This window comes from Lotus japonicus, chromosome 1, assembly GCF_012489685.1.
Source record: "Lotus japonicus ecotype B-129 chromosome 1, LjGifu_v1.2".
NCBI classification, from domain to species: domain Eukaryota; kingdom Viridiplantae; phylum Streptophyta; class Magnoliopsida; order Fabales; family Fabaceae; genus Lotus; species Lotus japonicus.
This window is the reverse complement of record NC_080041.1, coordinates 22,755,025-22,780,154: the sequence shown is the minus strand read 5'-3', so window position 1 is coordinate 22,780,154 and position 25,130 is coordinate 22,755,025. Positions and strand designations below refer to the sequence as shown.

Genomic DNA, 25,130 nt, shown 5'->3' with positions numbered 1-25,130 from the left:
TTCGTCGTAGTAGTCTTCTTCACTTTCGGTGATCTCTGAGATTCTGTCGAATTCAGCGGGTAAGATAGACACTATGCAGATGATGTTAAGGTCTTCCCCATCACTGTCATCGAAATCCTCTAGCATGTCTTCATCCTCATCTTCGACAACCTCTTTGCCCTTTTCTTTGGCCGGGTTTTCTGGCACGATTGCTCCTTGTTTGATGGCGTGGTCTAGCTGGTTGATAATCGACGCCACACTAGGTTCATTTCGAGGGTTGTCTTCTGGCTTTATGTCCCATAGTGAACGGAACTTGCCACCTCTTTCTCTTTCAGCTTTTCTTTTCCTCAGGAAACGTCTGAACTGAGTTCTGGTCATTTGTTCAGGAGCGTAGTAGTTCCCAGAACCATAGGAGTAGCTTCGCGACACGCGGGAATTGTTGATGTAAGAGGATCCCTGGCCCAGGTCGATTTTCTGCCATTTCTGGTGTTGTTTTGGCCTTGGAGGTGCTGGCCTGAACCATTGGTTTTTTGGCAACCCAGCATCAGGAACGTAAGTTTTGTCTTTATTCCTCGACTTCTGGCCTCTATGGCCATCGAGCTCCTGGCCTCTCTCAACCCACTCCTGATGGGGGTATTTCAACCTTCTAGACACAGGCATTTTGTCTTGATAATGCCTTTTCATTTCTGAATCTTGGTAGGCTTTGGCTGCAGACTTGTCGAACACGGCGCTGCATCGAGGGCACAGCATGACCTCTTTCTCGCCATCTTTGCTCCGGGATAGAAACTCGACAAGAGTTTCTCCAGCCTTGGGGTAAACCTCTTCTAAGCTCACCTCTTTCTCGACCTCTGGCTCCTCGACAACCATGTTTTCTTCTCTTGCCTCTCCAAGTGTCAAGCCCAGACCTAGCTTTTCAGAAATATCGACCATGCCAATTTAGAAAGGCTCTACATAGTTGGCCTCAGCTATCTGCAATGGATCAGAGTCGATCTTCATTTGACCTTTGGCTTTTTCATCATACTTGAGTCTTCCTGAATCCAATGCCCCCTGCACAAGATCCCTGAAACGAACACATTGTGAGGTCCAATGACCAAAAAAGTTATGATATTTACAATATTTCTTCCCCTTCCTTTGTTCAGGAGAAGGAAGCTTTTGGTCTTTAGGGACCACAAGTAAACCATCAGTCACAAGTATATCATAAATTGCATCACATTTGGTCACATCAAAAGTATAAGTCTTCACAGCAGGAACCGTGTTTTTGGGGTTTTCCTCCCCAAGTTTGTTTTCACGTGGTTTCAACGCTTTACAAACGTAGGGATCACCTGGCTGGAGTTCAGCCAGATTGACGTCATTCAAGTCGACATCCGCAGGGATTTCTCGATAAACACAGGGACTTTGACACACTGGATCAGCGTCTAGGTACGCCACTTTTTCCTTCTTCGGCCACTTAGTAGTCTTGGCCCTTTCCTCAGACTTTTCGGCCTTTAGTAATTCGATGTGTCTTACCCTATCTGCGAGTAGAGACATATGTCGAATATACTGAGTATCGATTTTCTTTCTAATAGAATACTCTAGACCACCAGCGGCTAAGACAACTAGCTCATGTTCAGGGACATGAGTGAAACATCGAGATTTAAGCATCCTAAACCTGTTTAGATAATCATCAATGGACTCTGTTGGCTTTCTTTTGACACTAGCCAAATCCTTCAAACTCACTTTGCACTCTCCCCTAAAGAACTGTTCATGGAAAATTCTTTCCAACTGGGCCCATGTATGGACTGACCTAGGAGCGAGGGTTGTGAACCAGGTAAATGCATTCTTAGTTAAAGAACTCGGGAAGTACTTCATTTTTAGATTTTCATTGATGGCTAAATCCCCTGCTTCGATTTGGTACCTGGCTATTTGTTCTACAGTGGACTCTCCTGAATCCCCCGAGAACTTAGTGAATTTGGGGACCTTCCAGCCTCGAGGAAGTTCTGATTCGAGAACCACCTCTGTAAAGGCTGACACAAAATGGGGTTTATTCGCGAAACCCACGTTGAAACCATGTTGGTTCAACAATTGTTCCACCACAGCAGCAACATTTTGTTGCCCCCCAGCGTTCTGGTGTCGAATTCTTTCTAGCACACCATCAGCATGTTCTTCCCTGTTCACCATATACACATTTTGCAACGGTGGCTGCACTGCCTCGTTTCCCCTAAATAAAGGGTTTGCCCCCATGTCTTGGTGTTGTGGCACCTGATAGCGCACAGGGGCAGGGACATGGTTAGGCAATGGGATTTGGTTAACCCCTGGTGCTGGCTGAATTTCGACTGGTGCCCCCAGGGCTGTAGCTAGTCGATCCATCTGACGTGTCAAATGCTGATTATTGGCATTATTATTTTGGAGCACAGGGTTAATTAGTTCACCTATCTGTCGAGATAGCATGTTAACCATTTCATGGTTACTATCATCTACTTGCTGCCTAATGGCTTGAAGTGAACCAGTATTCATACCTGTAGATAAATAAATTTGTGAACTAGATCCAGGAATAGGAGGGCTAACTCGACTCCCTAAATTTAGCATTGTTCCATTTGCCCCAAAAGGGGGTATGCTGAATGGGGGAACATTTTCAGGGAACGTCGAATACGTGCCTTGTATGCCTTGCATCATAGACGTAGGCATACCATAAGGCATGTCTCCCCTCGTGATAGTCGGAACAATTTGTGCTTGCACTGATGTAGATACAGGCATTTCTGCAACTGCAGAGATTGCTACGTTCTGGGTTGGCATAGTGGTGCCAGGTCCCATCCCAGTAGACACTTCTTCATTAATATTACCACTACTTCCCCCGGGGCTACCCTGGTTGCCCACGTTAGACCCTTGGGGGGAGGTTCTTCCTCGATTGCTTGCCATACTTATAGTCTTACCACTTCTCAGGTGCATATAAATCACAACCAAAGCAGGTAACAAATACCAAATAGCATGCAATAAACTAAACACACAAAACGCTTCTGTAAAACTTAGTTTTCACAAAAACGGTCCCACCGGGCGTGCCAATTTGTTTACACGGATTTTTGGTAAACAAATATCCTCTTAGTTCGACTAAAGGAAGTTTAGATTTCAGGGTCCTTTTGAGAAAACGCTTTGCCAAAGTGTTGTGTGTGAATGACTGTGTTTTCGACAACAAAGAGCAACTCGGGTGAAACTAGATTTCATTAAACATGAGTCAATTACAAAACAGTCAAATAAACTAAAATAACATGAAAACTACGTGAACCGCAGATTTCGACAAAACAAACTACACAAAAGAACTGGAGATCAACAAGCTGAAATGCAAGGAAACTAAAGTGTTGGTTCTGCAACATACTCCTCCATCATCACGTTTTGCTCCTTGAGTCTCATTGACGCGGACATTTAGAGCTTTTTGGTGAATTTTCAGAGTTTGAGTTGGAACCCCTCTTTCTGCTGCTGCTTCTTCTATTTATAGTGTTGTTTCTTCCTCCACGTTCTTGGCGGTTATTTTCTTCAATGCATGATGGCTTCGTGGGTTTGAATTTTGGCGCCTTACCCCACGTTTAGCCGGTGGCTTTGCGCACGTGTCTTTGATCGGTTTGTTTGCGACGTGGGTAGCCTTGAGTCGTGGGTAACCACCGCTGTTTGTGGCATCGTGGGTATGCGCACGTGCTGATAATTGCCCACCACTTGGTAACTGCCTCCTTCGTCGCGTTTGCTGGTTTGTCGAATTTTCCTTTGTTCCCCTAACTTTGGAGGGAAGTGTTGCCTAATGGGCTTCGAGCTCCGTCACGGTTCTTCCTGTTGAAGAATAGTCCTTCTAACACTGGTGTCGACAATTGTGGCCTTAAAATCTTGGTTCAACAACGTGTTACCGTCGTAGCACCCTTACGACTAAGGCACAACCTAAAAGCATCTAAGACTACCACCACCACCATTATCATCACCACCGCCACTCGCTACGCAACAAAACACTCTCGGAATGATTGATTGGTTCTTTCAATTAGCATAAAATTGTTTGTGCTTGAGAAATTTGTAAGTAAAATGAATAATGATGTGACTCTAACAAACATTTGTTCATTTCTACGAAATTGATAGGCCAAAAGTGAGAAAACGAAAAGAAAAAGCAATTTTCTGTATCACACGTGGGGTGCTACTATATAAGTTCAATGTAGCGGATGTATAATGTATAGTGGAACTCACATATATAAGGGTTATTATTGTAGCAATATCTTTTAAACAAGTAGTGGAGAACACATTATATTTCAGGTACTAATGACCCAAGACTTCTTTCAAGTTGCACCGGTCGTGTGCCCGTTTCTTTGCAATAATATGGGCATGCAAATTCAATTGACTCGATTCCCCTAATAATGTCCCTACGAACCGGCTTAAAAATGAATGGCATCATTAGCCTCGCCCTCTATTTCCACAAAACAACAGTTTAGTTCTTCATTACATGCTTAACTTTTTCATCTTAAGTTGCATTTCAAAGTCAAAATTATCCACCTGAGATAGAGACAGCAGTGTAATTATCGTAAGCACTTAGAGCATTTCCAATGCTAGTTCTTATTTCTTAGTTCTTTTACTATTGATGTGGACCCATATTGCCACATGTGTTTAAGCAACTCTCAAGCAATTTTGCTCCAACCATGAGTTCTTAGTTCTTAGTTCTACCACTATTCATTTGGTCACACCAACCGCATTATTTATACTTTTTATTTTCATAAAGTAATAAAAAAAAGTAATAAAGTAATTTGGATGAGAGAGAAATAATTAATATTTTAAGCTAAGAACTCAAAAAACAAAACTTCTTATATAAGAACTGAGTTCTTATTTTTAAGAACTAATGAGTCCATGTCAGCACCTCCAATGGTAAAGTTCTTAGTTCTTAACTCCAAAATAAGAACTAAGAACCTTGCATTGGAGATGCTCTAATACTCGATCCCTTTATGTAGGAGAGATGATATTGGGATTAGGAATGTAATCACAAACTTTGTGAAAAGTGTCTTGTTAATTGATCGAACAATATTCGTCATTTTCTACTGCTTTGGTAGTCTTCGACACCTCTCATACTTAGCACACTTAAGTACCTCAGCTATTAAGATCAACAGGGAGCCCTAGCCTACCAGCTACCACGAGCCTAGTTACTAGACTCGATGCTAATAATCCGATAAACTTCCGAGTTATTAACCGACGTAACCAACACCTTTGAAGATATTGACAACAAAGCCAAAACATCCTAGAAAGACCCTTAGTTATTGGTCCCAAGTCGACTTACGTACCTAGCTACTTAGTCACTTAGGGACGACCTACCATTAAGTCTCGACAATCACCACGAAACCCAACATAATGGCACGAGTTGACCATACCTTCAGACACTATAAGAAAAGACTATTTTAGCATCCAAAATTAGTGGTGGCATAACATTAGCTCAATTGACGAAAATCATAAAAAAAATAATAATAAACTCACTTAATTTTAGAATTGGAGTGATTCGCATCGGCTTACTAGAAATTAGCATAGGTTAAGACAAACGATAAATTAGCCAATGTGTTCTCTAGCCAACAATTAGTGGCGATTGAGGCAGACACTGCATTCACTGGCAAACTTAGTGTCGAACTGGGTATGACCCATTACGCAAGGTCGTAAGCGTCGTCTAGGCCAACACTAAATTTCATTAACTCTACCCTATCTTCCTTACAAGCGTCATTTCTCCATTGTTCCTCAAATCCATACACTAGCTCTTCCCCTGGGCCGCCCACTTCGTTTTCCTCTGCCACCCTTATTGTCAGACTCTTCGGCCTCCCTCTAAGGACTCCACTCTCAGCATCATGCTTATCCTCAGCCCCTCCGTCCTCCTCAACCTCCCTTGACCCCTCTTCTCCTCCTCTGACACTCTTACATTCTCCCTCTCCCTCAGCCTCTTTCTCCTTCCTCTGACGGTGCCGCTCTCACCTTCACCCTCACTCTAGGCTCTTCCCTCCCTAATCCCTTTATGCCACCCTCACTGTCCATCTTCATCAGCCTCTTCCTTCTCCCTCGATCTAGTGACGCCACCAGATCCCTACTCCCTACTCCTTCCACCACCTAATCCCACTATTGTGTTGCCTCCCCACTGGTGCGTTGCCGCTGCCACGCGCCACTTAAATTTATCATTTGTTTCTTTTATCTCCATAAAATTGTATTTGACATTTTCATGAGATGATAGATTAAAATATTGATCTCATCTATATCTTTTTATATAAATTTGTATGCTCTTATATATAACAAGATTCAACACCCACATAAAATGGCGTGGTTGACTAGCAACATAGGATTCCTATGTTGGCTATTTCCAGGTATGAGAAAGACACTTAGGGGAGGATTATCATCCGTCCTTGCAATAGAGGGTAAGTAACTATTATTTAGTATGCTTTTTACTTACGTACATGAAATATCTATGCTTTTAAATTTCTAACATTGATTTTCAATTTTCACTTTTATTGGGTGATTACGACAAAACCGGTCGTACAGACCTTAAAGATGGTCATTCAAAATGAATTTTTGCACATCATCCCCTCATGCACTTCTGATTCCGCAGCGGCTGGCTGGGAGAAGTGGTGGTTAGACTTTTAGGTAAGTTATTCTTTCGCATTTGTTATAATTGTATCATATTGTTTTGTCTTAGTAACCTAATTGATCATTTTCTCATGCTAATAAAGGTGAGTTGGGCTCCCCAACATGATGAGAAGATTAGGACGACATTTACACTACGATGAGAAAAGTATCTTTCAGATTGCTAACAAAGACAAGGAGGATCGGTGCTAGCCATTCTTGGATTGTGAAGGATGTTTGGCACATACTGGTGGGGCATTAGGTTTAGACCTTAAGTTTATAAAAATGTTCACACAAAAAAAAGCCAACAGAGCACCAGAAAAGGGTAGAGCGCTCCACACTTGGACCACAAGTCATATGTTAATGTGGTTATGAAGTTGGTAACATTCTTTTGTGCCTCATATATGCTATAAATTTTTCTAGGCTTAAATGCACTTTTGGACCCCCAAGTTTATATAATCTGCGATTGTTGACCCTGATCTTATTTTTCTACGAATGGAGACCCTGATCTTTCAAAATGTTGCACCGTTTACCCTTCCGTCAAAAACTTGACGGAACCCACTTAACTGGCCTTCCGACGGAAGGGTAAACGGTGCAACGTTTTAAAAGATTAGGGTCTCCATTCAAACTAAGAACGCAAAAAATGTAAACTTAAGGGTCCAAAAGTGCATTTAAGCCATTTTTTAAATCCCCTTTTATCCACGTGGAAGGTCATATCAGCGTGTTCCGTCAAGTTTTTGACGGATTTAGACATAAGGGTAAACGGTGCAGCGTTTTAAAAGAATAAGGTTCCCATTCGTAGAAAAAAAAAAGATAAGGGTTGACAATCGCAAAAAGTTAAAACATGAGGGTCCAAAAGTGCATTTAAGCCATTTTTCTAAGTGTAGTGTTGGAATACAAACTCAATTGTAGTGTTAAATGACAAATACAGTTGTTCATCATGCGTGGCGTTTATTAGCAAATTCTTATATTTTTTTTTTCAAGATAGGACCCTCGACCGACACCCTATCCCGTCGAGTTCTTCGTCTAGACACATGAGGTAGTCTGGATTGACCAAAAAAAAAAAAAAAAAAAAAGGTAGTCTGGAGATTGGGTGGACTCTCGACTATGGTTATTATCTAAAACCAATAATGATTATCAAACATACATACAATTTTATTTGAAAGTTAAAATTTATTGATAGCAATAAGTGGTCATAGACCATTACAAAAGCATCCTAATGATCAACACACCACGTATATCCGGACCACTACAATCTGCACAGTATCTTAAAAAGAAAATCTGATTTTTATTTTGAACCGTTGTTCACACCGCCATAAAATTGACATGTTAATTTTGTGGAGGTTTAACACTCCATTAAACTTTCTTTATTTTTCACTCTTTACATTTAGTGGTTGTTAAAAATATCACAACAAAAGTACGTCAATTTGTGGTCTAAATTAATATTGAGACAATATTTTTTTATAAACAGATATTAATTATTATTAATGTTAGTAAACTCTCAGCCCTTCATTCCGCTCAATCCTCATTTAATCTTACCAGATATAACACATTCTAACCCAACTTGCGAGAAAACGGATCTGATTCATTCGTACCAAACTACCAATCACATACACTCAAAAGGATATAACAGTAATTTAAGTACAAAATATACGTATCGGTACAACAATTGATGATTATTGAAGAACATAATTAATTTTCGTAACTTGATACCAGATACCATACGCATTCAAAATATAATAATGTGGTTCTGTTTGGACCGACATTATTAAACTAAATTACAATTAGAAAACTGTAAAAGGAGGAAAAATAAAAAATGGGAAGAAAATCTCAGAAACTCCGACCACCAAATCTCCAGCACAGTGAGACTTTAGTAGGAAAGTCGCACACACGGATTCAGACAAATTTTTTAATTAATTAACACGCCGTCTTATGTAATCTTTCACTAGCTACTAATATCATTCATTATTAAAGATTAATTTACTTTCACATGGGTGTATAATTCTTTATTCTCCTGGTGTAATTTAATTAAAGCAATCAATGGATGTTTCTGGCATACATTAATTTCGTTTCACATGGGGTATGATTCATTTTTCTTCTGCTTATTTTAATACAATCATTTTCTTTTGACGTTGTTTTTAATACAATCATTGTTTCTTATACAAACGAGTATTTTGATTATATTGATTATGAAATTAATAACACATTTTTATCATAAACTTTGAAAAATGTTAACAAAGTTTTGAAATTAATAACACATTTTTATTATGAAAGTAATGTTTGACTTTATGGCCTAGGCTTGTCTAGGTGAGTCAATCCAACTCATTGAACAAAATCACCACAAGTTGAAAGTGAAGTAAACCTCAAACTACAATCTGGCTGATGGTGGGTTAATAATGAGTTGATCGGACTAAGCCGGTCAAACCGCTCGGGAGGTGTTGATTGAGGAAGAAATGGTGGAACTCCGACTGTAGAGGGCTTTATTTAGCGGGGGCAAACGGTGGAACTTCGATGCATAAGTTAGTGACTAGGGAGTTTGGGGAAAAGCTCTAAGACATGAAGAATAGAATAGGTAGCTGAATCCATTTGAGATGGGGCTTTATATACGCATTCGTATGGTAGGGATGGTCTAAGGGGGTGCCATGAGTTCCTTGAGTAACCGGTTGTACGCAATGATCCAACGGTCAGGGATTCCTCATAGAGAATAGGTCTTGGGCTTCACGCCTAGCCTTTGTGGCTAGGTCATAGAGTCAATCATGTGATTGGTGAGGTGATAAAGATCTTTCAACGCGGGGGTCTAGCCAGTCTAGTCTGGTCGCTCCCGAGTTTGGTCGGCCGGAGGTGATCGTCCCTAAATTGATTGGGTGGGAAGGTATCGTGATTAACTCGGGGGAGTGATCGCTGAGGAGTCCCCCGAAACAGAAGCTAACTCTCTTTTATTTAAAAAAAAAAAATAATTGATAAAAACATATAAATACTATAATAGAAATTAGAAAAATGTGTGGAAAAAATAAATTTTCAATGAATTACAACAAAATGTATAATTAATAATATTTTTTTTGGTACATTGGAAAATTAAAAGAAAAACTACAAAGCAACTAAATCCTTATGAAGAAGAGGCACCACTTCATCAGGAGGAGAATCTAAATCCATTGCAGCACACTGTAGTCTTGCACCAATTCCCGCTAGACAGTCTGTTGGAGCATTTCCCTCTCGCGGCACATGACCAATTTTAACATCTCAATTCCTAGAGAAAAGCAAAAGAATATCCATTAATACTGTACTATAACGATGAAACTCCGCGCCACGCTTCTCTATGGACGATAAAATAAAATAAAAAACGAGCTGCTTCATCGAGTTAGATTAAGTAACAAAAAGAAACTCACCTAAATAGAAGTTTTTCAATCCAACTCCCCCGTGACTCATTTGTTTTTTTTGATAAGCAAAAATTATATTGAAATGAAGTACAAGGGGTACTTCAGCCCAATACAAGCAAAGAGCAATAGAAAAAACTTAGAATTGACAACACTTACAAAGACAAGTATCCTAATACCTTACCCACCCCCTCCTTGGAAATAGACCCTAGAGAAGGGGCCTCATTAAAACCTTACTAGGAAAAACCCCCTTGGGAAAACCTAGAGAAGGAAAAAGAGTACCACTTGTCTAGGGTCAAGAAGTAATTTCCAAGGAGAATTACAAAACCCAACCCAAAACAACAGGATCTCCAACTCATCACATATAGCACATAGTCTATGAAGCAAGTCCCTCTCACAAAGTCTCTGGCAGCAAATCCCATCCCACAATCATAATAAGCTCCAACTCAAAAATCCCCCGTGACTCATGAGCTGGAGCCCATTTTAACATGCTTAATTATGCCACAAATATTCAAACAACCCAAATTTAATAGTGTTATCTTAGTGATAACTTAATATTATAAAATCAAAACAAAAACACTTTGAAAATAAAGACAGTCTAAGTTTTGTCCAAATTGAAATTGGGGAAATTTCGAGGTACAAAGTACAAACTTAAATCCTTAATTTAAGTGACTCATTAATATCTGGCATGTAACATGAACTCATTCATTACAGTGTACAAAGATTGAAGCAGAGAACTCTATAATCTCCTACTCTTTGTTCCATCCGATCGCAACGACTCATAGCGAAGCATGCACGCTTGATACTGAGACTGAGACCGAGAGATGAGATGAGCGTGAAAACTGAACAAACTGAAAAAGGAAAGAAAAAATAAAAAGAGGCGTGGTTAGTTGCAGTGGTAGTAGCAGTACTTACTTGTTTTCCTAGTTATTGTAATGATCTGAATCTGAGAAATCTGATTCTGCTGCTGTGAAGCATGGAGTGGATTTATTGGCGCATGCATTAGCGCACGCTTTGGCTCGTGAATTCACGAAAGTCAAACTCAAACCATAGTTAAATAGGGACCTATGTTACAACTACAAGCTAATGCTATAACCTCAATCCCATGCAAAACGCAACCATGCCACGCGAATTGTCTTTGTCGTTTTATCCACATATATAGCACTTGTACGGTCACTGACCTTGGTGAGTGTAGGTTTTTGCTAAATGAGGTAGGGGGAACCTAATGGGAATTTGACGCGTGTGAGATTGTGGGACCAAATAGCAGCGGTTATTGCGGAGGTATAGCCGCCAGTGGCATGCTTGATGGCTTGTGTGCTCATTGGACTCCATGCCACTTTTGCATATCTTGCGCTGATGAGTCTTCACTTTTTTTTATTCTTAGGTATCCACGTTAATGATTTTGTATTTCTAATCTAAGTTGCTTCCGCCTGCATTTGACTTTTTTGTTAATGATTTATTGTTTGGATTTTGATAATTAAAGCTGGAATATTATCAAACTATCAAAATCAACTTTCCTCTTGTAAGAATAAAAAAACTATCAAATCAAGTGTGTTTGTTTTGTTTGTGAAGTATAATTGGTGGTTTTGGGCCGGGAGAACTAACTTTAGGCTTGGCAGTCGGGATGTGAACTAACCACGTACCCAAAGGATGTGAAGATGTTGGCTTAATTCGAGTTTGATACATAGATCACTTATAGTGATAAACATCTTTAGACACTCAAAATATGCGCAAAGATCAATGATGGAGAGATGATCAAGTGACATCATAAGTCCCCTGCAAATTGCATCAAATGAGGGGTATCCTTAGGTGTTTGTTACTATCAGAATATTTAAATGTCATTTTTTGGTTAATTCTTATAGAGCAAACAACCTTTTTTTAAAAGTTGGTACCAACATTTGATCCCAAGCTCTCTTAGTGTTGATAGAGCTGAGGACCTGGATCTTCATAGGAGAACCGAAAAAAAGAAGCGGTTTTTCACATTTGCTCATAGTGCAGGTCTCACTTGTATATTGTATTTGGCCGAAGAAGCATTAGATCAACACCAACCACCTGGATCAATGAGGGCGAGCTATATACTTATTTTTACCACGTGCTTTTTGTCAAATGATTGTTATAGGCTATAGCGCTTACGTATCTTCATTTGAAAAGGTTGAAGGCCCACAATCTCCCTATAGGCATTTGTAGCCACATCATGAGAGGCTAATTACGCATCTTACTAGCGAAAACTAGGAGAGACGATGAAGCAATACATTAGGCAAGTTAATGTGTTCTTATAATTTTTCTGTTCATGCCGAATATCGAATGCCATCAGTTGTTTGTGTTGCCGCTTTTGAGAATGTTTTAAATTAAATTCTAAAAATGTGTTCTAACATATACTTGTACCGGTAGTAACATGTATCCGATCATAGAATTAGAATTATGTAAATTTTTTCTATGTCACCGGCATTACAACATTGCCCCAAAAGGTAAAAAAAAATAATCACATTGAAGCCAAGCCACGAAGTTTCTATTTCTTGCAATGGTGAAAGTAATGTATCAAGCTCAATTTAAATTGTTAAGACTTAAGACTGAACAGAAAATGATAAAAAGAGTATTGCCCCATTTAAAAGGGAATACGAAAATAAAGAAATAGATTAGGAAAAAATTTGCAAACTGCATGTTCTGAGACTGTCTCGTGCTTTGAAACGTGCCTATATTTTCAGTTTTTCTTCCTGAGACATTTCTAAATATTTTTTCTGATGCACCAAAAACATTTTATTTTTGTCAACAAAAAAAAACTAAGATATATATCATAAGAATATTTTTGTTCCATAGTTTAAATATTCAATTAAAAGGCCCAATTGAACGGGTTCAAAAGTTGCAACTTGCAACTAGTGTCATACCAGGTCCAAAGAATCTAATAACAGGGGATTAGATACCCTTGTTTTTTTTTTTTATTGTACTTGCAGATTGTAAACTTGGTCTTTTCTTTGTGAAACCTGTCGTGGGTTTATTTTTTTCTTTTTAGTTGTTTAAAATTTATTGGGTTTAAAACTATTTTGGAACTATGATCCAAAAAAAAATTATTTGCGTTTTTCTTGTAATGGGCCGGGTCACTGAAAACTTTGCATGCAATTTTTCTAGTAACGGTCTCGTTTCATTTGCACGGTATTTATTTGCTTGGATGCATGATCATTAATATAGACTAGGAAGATCAAAAACAAAGTTTTAAATTAAAGGGTTAAATATGAAAATGGTCTTGAACAATCTTTTGGAAAATACTATTAGACTACAAGAAATATGAGGAATCCATCTTTGTCGTCGATCTGCCTCCAGCCGTCGTGCCTACGTGTGGGCTGGGGCTTGGGATCTGGCGTGTACCACGTCATTTAATGAGTCCTAGGTAGGTTTTTTTGAATTAAAAAAATTAAACTAAACCTAACCCCTAATTAACCCATAATCTAACCCCAAAATTAAATCTAACCCTAATCCTAAATCAACACAAAATCAAAAGAAGGGTTAACCCAATCTAAGTCCTATTTTCCCTATTTATGATCATGTTCCAAATAGGGTTCCTTTGCTTCTTCGTGTCTCCCTTCGCCTTCTATCTCTACTGCTTCTTCTTCTCCTTCTTCTCTCACTAAAGACGAAGCATTGCACACTCTACTTCCTGGTCGAGCAACATCATGACAAGGCCGACTTCGTCTTCTGCTTCTGTGCTTATCTGCAATCGTTGCCTCCTGGAGGAATATGCGAGTGTGGAGAATTGATTTTGTATTTGACTTCACATACTCCATAAAACTCAGGAAGAAAGTTCTGAAGATGCATAAATTTCAAGGTAACTCCACCTCTCCACCTTCATGCTTATTTTGATTGTTTTCAAAGTTAGATTGGTCTCTTATTTCTGTATTGGGTTCTTATGGATTTGCAGACACCGCAAGATTGTGGGTTTTTCTTGTGGGATGATTATCTTCAAGGCCAAGGTGCATAACGACAACCATGCCTTGAACTCCTCAGAACGGTGCATGAATTGGAGAATCTGAAGAGGAAACATGATGAATTAAACAGGACATTCGAGGAGAGAAAGAACAACAACAACAAACTCCATAGTAGCTTGACTGTGAAATCATGAAGAAGAATATTGCCTTTGTCATTTTGGGCTTTGTTGTACTGTTGTGGGTAGTGAGATTAGGCTTTTGCTTCAATTATGGGAAATTCTAGTAGGGTAGTATTGGTAGTAACTTGTATGTTATGTTGGTTATGACTGCAACAACATTATGTAAGCTATTTTAAAGGGTTTTTGAATCTCCTATTTTGATCTGATGTTGTTTCTAACAATGTACCAAATTTGGCTTGTACCAGCCTTGAGATTGAGAATTAATGACAAAGTATGTCTTAAAATAGTTGTTGTGTTGTCTCTTTAATGGTTCAAATTTGTTTACTCACCTAGAAATCACAATAAAGTTATCCAAATCATTTTAAATTGATACAACCCATACTTTTTCAATGGTAAAAGAGAGTCTATTTGACTCATGTGATTACAATAGTAAAAAGTGGCTCACCCACTATCAATAAACAACATAACATCAACTTCAAACTTGTCCTCTGTAGAGCATGTTGGCAACCAGAATGCACTCTTTTAAATCTCTCATCATAACGTCTTCAAAGGTTTTGGCATCACCTCCCCTTTATATTTCTCAAACTTCTATCTTAGAGTTGCAAATGTGTCCATTAAATAAGTTTTGATCCAGTCCATCATAGTCAATATTGGCTTGTATCTTTCCAATAGAATGTTGCATTGAAGGACTCTGACAAGTTATTGAGCAACACATCACACTTCGGGTAGAATGTGAAGGCATGCTTACACCATGAGCTGGTGGGTACATACACCAACCATATTCATGCTTGTTCATTTTGTGCCTTCACCTCATTCATCTTCTCTTCCCATAGCTGGCGATATGTTACCTTGGTTGTTGCCATCATGAGATCTCTTATGACAACCCTCCCTCCAAAATTCTTCTTGAAGTTGGCATAAATGTGCCTTAAGTAGAATCGGTGCTCCACTTCCTCCAGACATGACCTAAGGCCCTGTAAACATGACAATAGTATGCATTTGAATTGACATCATATTTATGCAAAGAAAGACTGAGATTTGCATGACATACCTTTTGTTGATCATATATAAGGATTCATCTTCTTGTTAGACCAATTTCAAGCCAGAGTAGCTCACGAAACCACTACCAGGTGTCCTTACATTCAGACTCCCCCACAAGAAATGCCAATGGAAAATATTGGTCATTTGGGTCTCTTGCAACAGTACACAGGAGAATCTCCCATATTGTGTTTTTAAATGACACTCATCTAAGCCAATGAAAGACCTGAAACCATGTAGAAATCCTCTCTTCCAATCTTCTACACACATATAAAATCTCTCAAACCTTAGTTATATAGATCCAACAGGGTTTTCCAAATGCATCTTGCATGTATTACTTAGGGACACCCTCTCAATTCAACATTGAATCTATAAAGCAGTTGGTATTGCTTTTTCTTGCATCTCCCTCCACAATCTGCATGACTAATTGTCTTCCTTTCCATGCTTTGTACCTTGTTATCCCAGTTGAATAACCTATCCTCAACCACATCATTCAACTTCGTTGATCCCATCATCCTCTCAACCACCTTCTTGGAAACCCACTCGGATGTTACATTTTTGTTGTTAAAAACTCTACCACATGTATGGGGACCAATCAAAGTCTTGATAGCAAATGTCTGCTTTCCACCAACCTTACTACACAACATCACAAAAATACATTTCCTTTTGCATACAACCCTGACTTTTACTGCATCATTTTATAGGAAAGTAATTTGTCTGCCATTAAGGACTGACAAAAGAGTCTTCATAGCCTCAATATATCAGTCAATACTTTTATACCTTGTGCCACTGTCAAAATATCCAACCATTTGCTTTTCCAACAAAAACCACTGTCATTAAAAAGTTAAACAAAGAGAGTTTGAAATTAAGGTCAAGAGTGACAAGTGACAACTAACAAGTTATTCTCATTACAACTATAACTTAAAACTTCCTAAATTCTATGTCAATGAGCTTCACCAAAAAGATAATAAGAAGCTTCAATTTACAATTTAAGCACTTTCTACTTTATCTCTAAAACAAGAGCTAATCTATCTAGTGGCTCCCTCCTCTTGCTTGATCATCACCATCATCATCGTTATTGAAAAACATAGCTTCTAGTCCAGGTTCATCAAGTGACAAATTAGCAACTTCAAGAATTTCACTCTCATCTAGTGAGCCAAAGTCATCTCCTGCTATATCTCACATCTTGGTTTCCCCTTATTTATATTGTGTAGAATTTCTTGAAATATGTCGGAGGTTGCTATGAACAAATACTAGATCATCAGCTCTTTCCGGTGATATCTTGTTTCTTCTTAGAGAATGTATGAAAGAGTATGTGCTCCAATTTCTTTCACAACATGAAGATGAACATGGTTGCCCAAGTAACTTAACGACAACATTTTGAAGAATTGGAGCATGAACACCATGAACAAGCCACCATGATTTTGCATCTAACTTTCCCATATCGTTTAAAGAGTCAATATCTTCAAATCCTTCTCTTTTATTCGCGAAGCTTGCAAACTTAAATTCACTTGTCTCCTCACATCCACATCAACAAAATATCTTTAGAAGCATTTCATCCTTTCATGAGTAATTTCCATATTTTGATGTGGGTGAACTCTACTAGGATCTTCACTTAGCTGTTCATGACTATAATATCTACAAACAATATAAATGAAATATTGTTATAAATTCAAACAACATAGAGGTAAGTAACTAAAAATTATATTTAAAATGACCTTGGGTTCAAAGAGTGAGCTAAACAATGAAGAGGTGTGATACTCTTAATCCAACGATCAACTAATATGGCAAGCACTACCTCATAAAAGGTTGATTCCTCCGACTCCGTCTTTCTTTCATGCTTGTATATGACTTTCCTCATGTTTTCAATCATTGAATCCGACATTTCATATACTACAAGGAGAGTTGATGCTTCCGTATCCATTTTTCTTAGAACATCATAGATAGGGCAAGTGAAAGAAAGAATGTAGTCCACCTTATCCCACCATAAATCATTTAACAAAGTTTCCTTCACAACTTGGGCCTTATTGGGATCATCACCCCTCTAAGTGGATCATCGTTCACTAATGACCATCTCTTGAAGTCCTTTTTTTAATTCCCTAAACCTTATGAGCATCACTAAAGTGCGACAAATCTTGTTGGAGCAATGGAAAGCAACTTCAATGAATTGAAGGAACTGAAGATAGATAATCTCATAGAGTGGCACATGATGAAGTTCTTAATTAACATAGCATCATCAGCAATTTTTGTGATGCAAGAGCATTCTTGATAAACAACATTGTTTTTCTTGGTATTCTTAGCCGCACATATATCCTTCAAAGCAAGGTTAAGAGTGTGCACAACACAAGGAGTCCAGTAAATAGAAGGAAATTCATCCTCAATGATCAAACATGTTGCCCTACATACAGGTGCATTATCAGTCACAACTTGCACCACATTGGATGGTCCAACCTCCAATATAACAACTCTCATTTATTTGGCAATGAAATTTTTATCTTTAACCTTATTGGAACAATTTACAGCCTTTAAAAACATAGGTTAATTCTCCGTGACAACCATAAAATTGATAAGAGGTTTTTTTTTGTGGATCACTCCATCCATCACTAACAATTGTCACCCATTTTTGGCTCCAAGAATTCCTTATTGGCTTCAATAGGTTCTCTACATATTTTTTCTCATTCTCAAGCAAGGTTGTTCTCAACTTATTATAACCAGGAGGTTGATATCCACTGATATGATTGTTGCACGCATAAGAAAATGTTTTCCTATAATGAGGATATCTTGCAAAATGAAATGACAACCTTGAAGAATAAAACATCCTAGCAATTTCATGATCCAAGCCTCTCTACCTTGCATATTGAAGGCATTTCATAGAGCACTTGTCTTCCTCTTTTTTGGTTCATCCCTCTCCATGGATTCACTATAAAGCGGGGGCAAATAGACCGTTTTAGTTTTTGACTGCTCAATCTTTAGTGCAACCTCATTGTCCAACTTCTTGATATCATTAAATTTAGTAGGTGTGAGCTTTTCACATGCTTTAACCCCTTTTCCAGATATCTTCAGAAAGTAAGCTCTTACTCTAGTGTAAGAGCCATGAAAAATTGTGTCACAAAGGTTGCACTTCACTTATGAATTCTCACCTCCAGCACGTCCTTATAATTTTGTCACAAAGCTCCATAGAGGCTTAGTTTCATTTTGTTGCACTTGACTAGAAGAAGCACTCATTTCTAACATATTTGGAAACAAACATTTAGTGGAGAACAAAACAGCAGCAGCAAACAACCAACACATTTAGTCAAGTTAATACTACATTGTGGACAGGAATAAATTGAAATGTCAAAAACATATAGTTAAGAACAAATGGAAACAACTATATTCATTAGCATGACATCATAGTAAGATTGCATATTGAAATTCTGGTTCTCGCACAAGACATATGTCGAACGCGATGCTGGGACAACCGGTTCGACAACTGACTAACAGTAACAACTGATGTGCAGCACAATATTAAATCAACAAAAATAATAAAGAACACAGAGAATTGTTAACCCAGTTCGGTGCAACATCACCTACATCTGAAGGGCTTCAGCCCGAGAAAGATAATCCACTATAACAGTCAAGCACATACAAAAGGTTCACCAAGAACAGACATAGTTCTAAACCTTTCTACCTATTGCTACCAGTGGCTTAATACTTAAGTCTCCCCCTAAGTATGAGAACCCCTTATCTCTTTCTCTCAATCATTGCCTCAGTGATCACACTTGTCAAAAACAATAACAAGTTTGATGAGACTAGCACTCAACTAAACACATCAACTTAGTACTTACAATAGCATAGGAAGCACTAAGTTGTTACAATACTCACAACATGACTCACAAAATAATAAATCCTAAACTCAATATTTCACGCTCAGAATCCCTACGTGGCTAGGGTTTATAAACTCCTTTATATAGACATTCACTCGAGGCTTGGATCTTCAATGGGCCGAACGTCACAGAGTCCACAACATCAATTCTGGAAAGAATCTTCAAAGAATCAAATCTTATCATAATAAAGTAACAGAACCAAGTAAAACGGAATTCAAACTTTGAGATAGACTTGGTTCACACATTATCAATCTTGTTGCTTCAGCCAAGATTAAAAACAAACAATCCTTCAGAAGATAACAAAAGCATAAAACGCACAGCATAAGATAAGTCTTCTGAAACCCCATACAGTCAGCAGCCAAACAAACAACTTGATTTCAGAGATTGAACCACCAACATACGTAAACACAACATGCTGCTCCAGATGTTAGAACATATGGTTGCACATCATGTTTTAACCAAAATGCGGCCAATCAAAAGAACTACACATATCTAAAATGTCTATTTTGTCTTTTCATTCTTTATTGACTTCATATAGCTGAAGTATAATTTAGTCCTACCAATTATTTTCTTAATGGTAATTTTTCAGTAACTGATTTCAAGTTGAGGCATATATTATGCATATCCCATCTTATGAATTAAGCTTTGATATCAATTCAAATTAATAATACTAATTAACGATGACATCCAAGTAGAGTAAAAAAGGAAACATGTTAGCACGAGATTCCCTTATTATACAGACTGCACACATCACTCACCAACAATAACAAAAAAAAATGACAAAGATGTGTATACACAGTAATTGCTTCTGCAAAAAACTGCTTCAATTTGGTGGTGAAAAGTCATGACATTTAAATCAGAAATCATATTCCAAACTAATTTAATTTTCAACTAGAAAATGACGAGCTAGAACATTCAGGAATCATGCCTAATCTAACAATCTGCCAGTGAAGAAGCAGATGACCCAAGAATGATTGTATATGCATACATAATAAACCAGAGACAACGAAACAAGGGAGAAGTGTTGAAAGGTCTAACCTTTAACTTTTTAGGATAAGGTTGTTAGGGTTTTCTGTCTCCGCCAGTGGCAAGCAGCGATAAATAGAGGAATATGAATGAGCACGAAGATCACGTCGTCAAGAAACAGTGGAGGAAGAAGGCTGAAAAGTGGAAACAAGAAAATGAACAAACATAGTCCAAAACAATGAACGAATGAAAAGCAAAAACGAAAAAGGAAAAACCTAGCCGCGGAGGAGAGTCGTCGCCGGTGGAGAGAGCGATGTCGGCTGCGATATGAGCGTCACCGGTGGATGAGAGAACTAGAGGTCGTGAAGGGTAGAGCAAGAGAAGAAGAAACCTCTTTTACGTTCTTCACTTCTTCTAAATCTGATTTTCATAACCCCTAGTGGGTATTTTATATGTATATATTAAAAGGCTTAATATACTAGAAGGCCCCTGAATTTGTAAAGGGAATCAGTTTCAGGGCCTGAAAAATTTTCACATCAAATTGGGCCCCTAAGAATTTTTTTTTAATTCAATTAAGGACAAAGTGTGTCTGATGCTGAAGTGGCTTCAATTTTAACCTACTCAGCTTTTCCACGTGGCATTTTAATTTTTTTTTTAATTGAAAAAATTCTAAAACTTAATTTTATTAAATCCAACTCATAGGATCCCTCTAATATGCACACAAGGATTTCCTTATGTAACTTTGCACAACCAAATGAATTGTCTCTTCTACCCTTACTTCAAAATTTAATTCCATCTTTATCTTTTCCATCATCTTCAACCCAAACAACCCAGATTCATCCCCACCCAAATCCAGATTTAAAAGAAAACCTAATTTTATCTTCAACCTCACCCATCCCCACCAAACACCACCACCCACAGACCCCCCCTCCCACTGAAACCCAACCCATCTTCAACCCCAACCCAGAAACCGAAACCAAATATTGTTGTTCCAAAGTTAGTTGTGTGCCTTTGTGACATTGATGGCCGTTGCATCGTAATCATACAAGCTGTAATTGTCTAAAATCTAAATCACTCTCTTCCCCCTTTTGTATTCTCCATCACATTTGCATTTCCCCTTTCTCTTCGTTCTCATAGACTTCAAGCTTAAATTCTCACCGACCCACATCGTCATTCCTTCAAATCACGCGCCCCTTTGATCGGAAAACAAGGAAAGACTTGTTTTTGATTCGTGGGGTTGGTTCCAAATGGCCTCTTTCTCGGTTTCATGCCCCAAATGTCCTACTGCCCCTTTGGGATTGAAATCGTCCTACAAGCTCTTGTTTCAGAATGCGTTGTGCTTGAAGCCTTCCCAACAATCATTTAGATCTCGTTGATTTGTTTAGGTTTTGGACAATGATGTAACTGTATGTGGTTGATTATTTTATCAACTTTTACAAATTACAATTAATCAATGTGATGAGGATAGGATAAAGAAGCCCCGGGTCACTTCAAAATCCCTATTTTTGCTTTTGTGTGCTCCTTTAATTTTTTCCTAGAAGATTAGATAGTGAAAAAGTGGAACTGTCATACAAGATTAATGGCTGGAATGCTGGATTCTAGAAATTTGGATGTCTTCTTATTACTATTCGGTACATCAGTTATTTCATCTTCCTGAAGTTACTGTAGTTTTTTATGGCTATAATATGGTTCTGGTTTTTGGTTTGATGGAGGTTTAGGTGGGTTTCGGGTGAGTGAGGTTGAAGATGGGTTGGGTTTCAGTGTGGGGGGTTCTGTGGGTGGTGGTGTTTGGTGGGGATGGGTGAGGTTGAAGATGAAATTAGGTTTTTTTTTTTTTAATCTGGATTTGGGTGGGGATGAATCTGGGTTGAAGATGATGGAGAGGATAAAGGTGGGGTTAAATTTTGGAGTAAGGGTAGAAGGGACAATTCATTTGGTTGTGCAAAGTTACACAAGGAAATCCTTGTGCATATTAGAGGGATCCTTAATATATGAGTTGGATTTAATAAAATTAAGTTTTAGAATTTTTTCAATTAAAAAAAAAAGTAAATGCCACGTGGAAAAGCTGAGTAGGCTAAAATTGAAGCCACTTCAGCATCAAACACACTTTGTCCTTAATTGAATTAAAAAAACATTCTTAGGGGCCCAATTTGATGCAAAAATTTTCCAAACCCTGAAACTGATTCCCTTTACAAATTCAAGGGCCTTCTGATGTATTAAGCCATATTAAAAAGAATATTATTTAAATAATCCTAAATAAGCTTTAGGTCCTTGAAATTGTAAAGGGAATCAAAATCAGCCCCTGGAAATTTTTTGCATGAATTCCCTAGAATTTTTTTTAAATCAAATTAAGTCCTTTGGACCAATTTTGACCAGTCAATAGCCCAGTGGCGAGCTTAGTCAGCTGAGGGAGGCCACGTGGAATTTTTTCGCATCAGTTCTAGTCCCTATAAAAATTTTAAATCATAATTTAGGCTCTCTTCTTCCACCACCATCTTCTTCCTCTTCCACCTTCATCTTCTTCCTCTTCCTCCTTCATCTTTCCATACCTCAAACCCATAATATTTCCAGAAATAGAAAACTAATTAAGTCCCTCCTCTTCCACCACCATCTTCTTCCTCTTCCACTTTCATGTTAAACCTTTCTTCACAAACTTCTTTGCATTTGGTTCTTACTCAGAAGCTTCAACAAATCGCTCATTCTCATTTTCCTTCTCAACAAGGCAAGATTTTGATGTCTGGGCTGATACTGTTCTCTTCAATTTTGTTTATTTTCTTTCTCAATTTTTGCTTTTACACCTCTCAGAATCCCACTTTGATTTCGTTTTAAGTTTAGAGTTTAGACACTTTCGAAAATCCCTAAGCTTCAATTTTCAAAATCGCTACCTATGATTCTGATATTGCATTGTTGAAACATGGGGTTAAATTATCAAGTGCTTTGTTGAACTTAATGCTAATGAAACCCTTAAGGTTTTGTTATGATTGACTAATTCTACATAAAGTGAAAGTGTAAATTCAATGGAGCAACATGACATTAATTAACCCTGCTGGTGGCTATTGTTATTGTTAATTATTGTTTCAAAGTTCCTTGCTTTCTGACTTTGATGTTTTTAAGTTTGTGACTTTTCTTTGTAACATGTGCGTTTGTGGATTTGAACTTGATTTGACATACGTGGAAGAATTGAAGGAAGAAGGAAGAAGATGAAGGTGGAAAAGGAAGAAGAAGATGGTGGTGGTAGAGGAGGGACTAAATTTTGATTTAAAAATTTTATAGGGACTAAAACTGATGTGAAAAAAAGTCTACGTGGCCTCCCTAAGCTGACTGGGCTCGCCCCTAGGCTGTTGACTGGTCAAAATTGGTCCAAAGGACTTAATTTGATTAAAAAAAATTCCAAGGACAACATTTGATGCAAAAAATTTCCAGGTACTGATTTTGATTCCTTTTATTATTTCAGGGACCTAAAGCTTATTTAAGCCAAAAAAATTAAAAAAAACTAATATAGGTGTCATGAGAGGTGTCTAGCCGTGAAGGAGTGTTAGCTCAATTTCATAGAGGAGTCTGAGTCGTGTTCACGACGTGTCCGAGCCTAAAGACAATTGTAGGATGTGAGACAAATTACATATTACATATAGATAGGCGGTGGAGGTTTCACATGTTGTGTAATGGTGGTTGGTGGTACACTGAAAGAGTCGAGATGGACAAGTGGTGAGTACAAGCGTCAGGTAATGCTTTTAGGGGTATGATGCGATGGTGGTAAAAAGTGTTTGATAGCATTAGAGAAGGTGGATGGAGCCAAGAAATGATGGAGGGTGGTTAAACGAGTTACGAGGTGGCAAAGGTGGTTGTGGTGGTGGGATTTGGGGGGCATTGATGTTGAAGGTGCTCAATAGTGGTTGGTGTGTCATGAAATGGTGGATGGTCTCATATGGGCATGGTGGAAGATGGTGTTGTGTGGTTATGGCAGTGATGATGGGTGCTAGGTGTAACATCTCAATCTGATGACTGGCCTCACGCTAAGAACACATGTCTTTTCAGCGCGCTTTGTCCTCACTTACGCGCCTGGGAAACTTCCCAAGAGGTCACTCATCCCAATATTGCTCCAAGGCAAGTACACTTAACCATGAAGTTTTTATGAGTTAGGCTCCCGAAAAGAAGATGCATTTTGATTGAGGAAAAAACGCCCTGATGGGACTCGTGTTGTTACCGTCAGGCTAGTCGTCAAGTCGGGATGTTACACTGGGCATTAATTATTAAATTAATACGGCTAATGGAACATGGGTGACATGTTTTTCAACTTCCTTCCATGGCAGTATTCATCCGATCATACAATACCATTATATTAATATTTTTTATTTCTATATAATTTTGATTTAAATTTAAATGTTAATTCAATACTTAAATTAAATGAATGAGAGAGAAAAAATTAATTTCTTATGCTAAGAACTCAAAAAGTAAAACTTCTTATATAAGAACCTAGTTCTTATTTTTAAGAATTAAGAAATCCACGTCATCCCCTCTAGTGGCTAAGAACTCAGTTCTTAATTCTCAACTAAAAAATAATAACTAAAAACTTTGCATTGAAGATGCTCTAAGCAAGTTACCATTGGTTAATTTCCACTTACAAAAGCCAAATTAATTGACATAACTACCATCATCATGCATAATTGCATATGCAAAGAGATCAAATGAATCATTCCCTTCTTAGTGTGCTAGAAAACATTACCAAATGAATCATTTCTAGTTATGTATTGACAATTTTAGCATTGAAGCGAATAATTAAAGTTGATACTATATATAGTAATTGATTAAATTTTTGAATATAAAATAGTGATTGTTGTGTTGGAGAAGCAAAGTCCCCCCATGTGCTGAACGCAACAACAACAGTGCGTGGCGCTGCCAGTGGTTAATTTCATGTTGAGCTCTTGGCCTTTGAAATATAATTTGTTATTAGATTGAGACTCCGGGTACCATTATATGATATGATGATATGTGAGAGTGGTTCCTTGGACGCGATTGGCTTTGGGTTAAATATGTTTATGGTCCCTGTGTATTGAGGACAGTTTGAGTTTGGCCCCTATTTTTTTCAAAGTAAAGCAACCATCCCTCCGATTACACTTTTCGTAACAAACCACCCTTAACTCCGCCAGTCCTTGCCAAATGCCACTAGGGTGAGTAACCTTTTTTTTGGTCCACCGGTACTCCATTATTTATAACCATCAGATC

The 25,130-nt window shown here is 38.1% G+C and overlaps 2 long non-coding RNA genes across 2 annotated transcripts; both read right to left on the bottom strand.

The window, feature by feature from the left end:
- Positions 1-9,552: 9,552 nt before the first annotated feature.
- On the bottom strand, positions 9,553-11,055 carry LOC130734162 (uncharacterized). Its single transcript, XR_009017775.1, has 2 exons — positions 9,954-11,055; positions 9,553-9,814 (listed from the first exon to the last, which is right to left on the bottom strand). It is a non-coding gene; the product is annotated as an uncharacterized LOC130734162 (long non-coding RNA).
- Positions 11,056-18,471: 7,416 nt separating this feature from the next.
- Positions 18,472-20,327, bottom strand: LOC130731712 (uncharacterized). The gene is made up of 3 exons (XR_009016789.1): positions 20,183-20,327; positions 19,980-20,101; positions 18,472-19,089 (listed from the first exon to the last, which is right to left on the bottom strand). It is a non-coding gene; the product is annotated as an uncharacterized LOC130731712 (long non-coding RNA).
- Between the last annotated feature and the right edge of the window lie 4,803 nt (positions 20,328-25,130).